Source organism: Adiantum capillus-veneris, chromosome 20 (assembly GCF_014529385.1).
Source record: "Adiantum capillus-veneris isolate H3 chromosome 20, ASM1452938v2, whole genome shotgun sequence".
Taxonomy (NCBI): Eukaryota; Viridiplantae; Streptophyta; class Polypodiopsida; order Polypodiales; family Pteridaceae; genus Adiantum; species Adiantum capillus-veneris.
Genome location: NC_140950.1, coordinates 137,864,415 through 137,869,798, shown reverse-complemented (window position 1 = coordinate 137,869,798; position 5,384 = coordinate 137,864,415).

Genomic DNA, 5,384 nt, shown 5'->3' with positions numbered 1-5,384 from the left:
AACCTTTAGTATTAAGAAAGTAATCAAAGAATAACTTTTCAATTCAAACAAGCAAAACGGCTAGTTTATTTGAATTCAAAGTTTTCCCCCCAAAATGGAATTTAAAATCTAGCAGGTAAAACCATATCATGTAGCATATCTATGGAAAGATCTCAATGCGGAGATTGCAGATCTATGATCTCCACTCAACTCGGAGAACATATGTGTGAATTATGGAAGACCAAAAATCATAAAATTTTCCACCTCATTTTGGGAAAAAAGTGCATCCTTTGACCACTCTTACACATCTCTTACACACCCACCATTCTTGCACACATGGCGTACACCTATTCATCAAAATGTTGATCACCTCCATAAGCTCATGGAAAATAAAGAGGCCCTCCTACACCCATCCTCTTCCTAATGTAGCAACAATGAAGCACAATACGACACACTACTTCATGGTTTAAAGATGTGCATTGGCCAAGGTATACAACATCTCATGGTAAAGGGGGATGCACTTCTCATTGTGAAGTAGATTCTAGGAATTTGGGCATGCACGAATGAAAGCCTAAGGACAAAATTTCATGCCATTCGCAGGTTGTTTAATTAGTTTGAAGAAGTACAACTATATCATATTCCTAGGAAACAAAATGAAGATGTCCATTTACTTGCACAACAAGAAGTTACATGTGTTGAGAAAGAAGTGCAGGTCATCATGGTTGCAACAGCTGTCAAGCAACCGAGATACCAGGGATTGGAGTCATCGACTCCCATTATTGGCTACATTTTGGAGGGCGAGTTTCCACAAGACTTCAAAAAAGCTCAAAAGAGGAGGCTCATGAAGAAGGCAAGTTTCTATCTCTTCCTAGAAGGCTTCCTCTATCAAAGAGGGAAGGATCAAGTGTATAGAGGAGTACCAACTATCGAGGAAATTACAACCATTCTAAAAGGTTTGCATGAAGAGGCATGTGGTGGTCATTGTGCCCAAGAATTAACCGTGAAGAAGATTTTTCTTGCGGGGTATGTTTAGCCAAGCATGCATGTGGATGTCCAACATTGCTGTAAAGGCTGTCACAAATGTCAGGTAAATGGAAATAGAAGGTTTGTGCATGGCCCGAGGCAAATAGTGCTTGCAAATGAACCCTTCAAAAAGTGGGGCATTGATGCTACGGGTCCTCTGTCTAGAACAAAGAGTGGTAAACTCTACATTCTAGTGGCTGTAGACTAGGAGGCTCAAAGCGTGGCAAGGGTAAATGGGAAAATATTGAGCAGGTTTGTCTACACTAAAATTTGTTGTAGATTTGGCACACCTCTAGAGATTGTTTTAGATAATGGTCCAGGGTTCAACAAGGCTCTACTCATAGAAGTTTCTGAAGAGCTTCACATTCTACATCGCCATATTACACCGTACTACCCACAATCAAATGGTTTGGTAGAAAAAGCTAATGGTGTCATTGGAAGCATCATAAAAAAGATGGTAAAAACCAAGACAAAGTTGTGGGATGACTTCTTGGATGGTACCTTGTGTGCATATTGAACCACATATAGAGAGGCAACAGAGTTCACACCATTTCACTTGGTTTATGGTCAAGAGTCTTTGTATCCTATCGAGCTCAACATTCCCACAATGAGGCTTCATAGTAGAGGTGCACAAGATAACCAAGAAGCATGGATGATCGACTTCTTACCATAGTAGAGCTTGAGTGAAAAATGGAAGCAGGTTACGAGTGCTACAAAAGCAAAGCTACACAAGCAAACGAGAAGCTTGACAAGAAACTAAAGGACAAAGGTATCAAGAAGGAGAGCTTGTGCTAAGGTATGACAATCAACTTGAAAATTGTTTTGATGCCAAGTTTGAAAGTAGATGCCAAGGGGCATACATAGTCAAGAAGGCTTTCAATTCAAGTTACTATCAGCTTATGGACTTGAATGTTAAAGAGAACTCCAAAAAGGTAAACGGGTATCGCCTGAAGCCCTATTTGGGTCGCCTTCTACCAAAGGATCTACCGAAGAATTATCAAAGAGCAACTATCTCATGTAAGTTTTGTTGCATGAAGCATGAGTGTGACAAAAATCCACGCAATGAAAATCCTGTCAAGGGACCAAATATCATAGAGGACTTAAAAGAACTCTCTTTGAAAAATATGCTTTATGATTGTACATGAATATACCATCATCCTAGGGGAGGGCTAATGATAGCCCTTTTTTGGCTCTCCGTAATTGTCATAGTGAGCTACCTCACCCTACCAAAATCACCTAAACACTATGGCTATTCTTACCTTTTCATCGACAATAGGTGTGTGTGAGTTAGGGGACTTTTCTCATATCTTCTTTAAACCCTCAGCTAGCTAGTCACTAGTCTAATTGAGCCAAAAAAATAAATAAAAACAAAAGCCAAAGTATATTATGGCCCATTGGTGTGTAAATATTTCATTGTATATAGGGCCTAAATATAGAGAATTTTTATAATTAACTTGATATTTATTTAAATATTTCTACGTAGGTGTGCGTTATTTTCCAAAGTATGCTATGTACATTTACTCACCATTACCATAATCTTTCTTACCTATGTATTCTATAAAAAATCATTTCATGCAAGATTCTCTTATTTTGGGTGTGAATCCACTCTAAGAGAAAACCTCAAAAAAATACCTTCCACCATCAGTCATTGTCTTTCACTAAATTCCTATTTTCTAAAGGTATTTTTTCTTACCTCTTGTAAATAAATATACATCAATAAAAACAAATGAGGGCCATTCTCATTTGATGCCCTATATTTTCATATATTTATTTTTTATATATATAGCCCACACTATTTTAGATTTCATGAATTGTTCATATATACTAGCCTGTTTTTTTCCATTATATCCATATAATATATTTATGCATAATCCATAACTATGCATATTTTCAAACCCCTAAGAATCAATTAGGTCATGCTATAATGCAAGGAGGGGCTCACCTTTGGAGTCTTTTGCAAATTCAACAAGCAGGGGAGCACTGAAGACTTTTTTTGTGAAGAAAAAATGGCTTTTTTGTGGGATTTTTTATATTCATCTCCACTCCGAATTTGAAGAGGTGGTTACAAGACAAAATGTGGACCAAGAGTTGAATAATCACCTCACAAATTTTGATAAGTTTTGGAGCTACTATCGGTGAGGTAAGATTTTTTTATTGGACCCCAGTCTGCCCACTTTTCTCACAAGTATCCCATAGTCTTCTCTCACCTCTTTCCACACTTCTACACACACACACACACACACACACACACACACACACATTCCTCTCAATCCCTCACTCAAACCTGCAACTTACAGGGTTTCTCTCACCTTCTTCACCATTAACCTCACCTCTTACTTCCATAACTCTCATTTGAGCTCTACATGTACATACTCTCTATGCCTCTCTCTATTACTTCCAAAGTACAATTCCATCTTACCCATTCTCTATATACATAAAATTTAGCATGTAAACCATGCTTAACCTCTACGAACTGAGATATCTCATAAACCGAATTTCCATTTTCATCACGACAATCAACCTTAACGGCGGTGGCATAAAGAAGAGAAGAAGACGAAGAGGATCGATAGTCATTTTGAGAATCTACACAAGAATGTCCTTCTTCAAGCTTCCCCAGCACAAGGATTTTCTCACTTCATTCAACCATCCACCTCATTCTACTCATTGTAAATATATCATTAACTTTTTATTGATTACTAACACTAACTACTAACATACTAGCATAAAATAGCCATTGACCTAACCATAAAAGACACCTCACCTCAAGACATGTGCATAGTAACTCTCTCTCTCTCTCTCTCTCTCTCTCTCTCTCTCTCTCTCTCTCTCCCTCCTTCCTTAAAACTCTATTTTCACCTTATCTACCAGGAATAATGCTCTCTTTTGAGCCCACATCCATGATTCAAGCAGACAAAGAAGGCCCGCAATGTTTTGATATTCAGGAAAAATCATAATCCTAATTTGTTAGCTTGTAAATTAGGATTTCCAATAATCTTCAGTGAGAGGTCTCCAACCTATAAATAGGCCCCTCTCCTCTTTGTAAACAAGGCCCAATATCTCACATAGCACCCCAACACTCTATGCGGGAGGAGAGACTTAGGTGTAGCAACCACTTTGTGAGCTTCCCTTTTGGTATGAGAGATGCTTTCAAGCTACACATTACAAGTGAGAGAGCGTGAGTTCAAAATATTAAAACCAATATTGTATATGTTCCTCCATCATCAATAAATTGAGGTTTGGTTCATCAAAGGCGTGATTTGACGTTCAAATCTTCGTCGTTCCACTTGTGCAATACGGTTTGGTGAATTCAAGGTTACTTGTGTATTTTACGTTTCTATCATTTGATGTGGTTTGAGAAAGTGTTTTAGTGTGTTTTCATTACCAATTTTGTGTTCATTGTAAGAGGGTATTGTGGTGAGAGGTCTCCCACACCCTAAGACAGTACGTGTGTGTTGGCAATGTTTTAGCATTCACTAAGCATTGAGTTAGTCTTGTACAATCTCTACAATAGCGTAATATAAACAAACCATCTCCATTTTCAAGCCACAAACAAGGTATTATGCAAGATCCACTCCTCTCTCTCTTCCCTTTGCTCTAGCTCTCTCTGCTACATTTGGTGTGAGTCTTGGTATGAGGTTGCTTGTGTGTGTTTTGTGGCGCACCTTCTTGGTTGTGACAAAATCTCTCTTGCGTCCTAGTTTGCCTACCATAACTAGGTGGTGCCCTTTCACTCGTTTGGCTGTTTTTTTATTTATTCAATTCTTGCTCATCTTTCTTTGTTGTCCAAAATTTCACTGCTATGAGCTTCACATGAACTTTCTGCAGATACCTCATAGGACTTGTACACTCTCTTTGTTGATCGGGTTGTTCTTGGAGAAAGTTAAGCGGAAACGATCCAGGTGTTCTGATTTGGGGCTGGTGGCAATTTATCGGCCATTCCAATAGCATGATATGCTATTATTGTCAGCACTTCTGGAGCGCCCAGATATGTGAAATGTCTCTCTTTCTTTATGCCTTTTCATGTTGTCATCACATATTGCGCATGATCAATTGCCTGTGTGGTTGTTGACTTCAGTACTTGAGTGAAGGTGGTCGCAACCGCATGGTTTGGATTTGTGTACCATGGTGGTCTCTTTGATAAGAAGTGGAAGTGTTGATGGTAGAGACGAGTTGGTTCTTCCACTTGCCTTTGGATGAGATCAGAAAAGGTGGCAACAACAGTATCTTTGGTAAAAGTACCTGTTGTCTTTCTATCTCTGGTCCGCATCATCATACCTTCAAGTTGGAAGCTTCAATTCCTCAGCTACTATCTCTTTAGTGATAACCACTTCTACCTTTTGCCCTTGTTGATAAGTGATTTGGACTAACCCATCTTCTTTGAT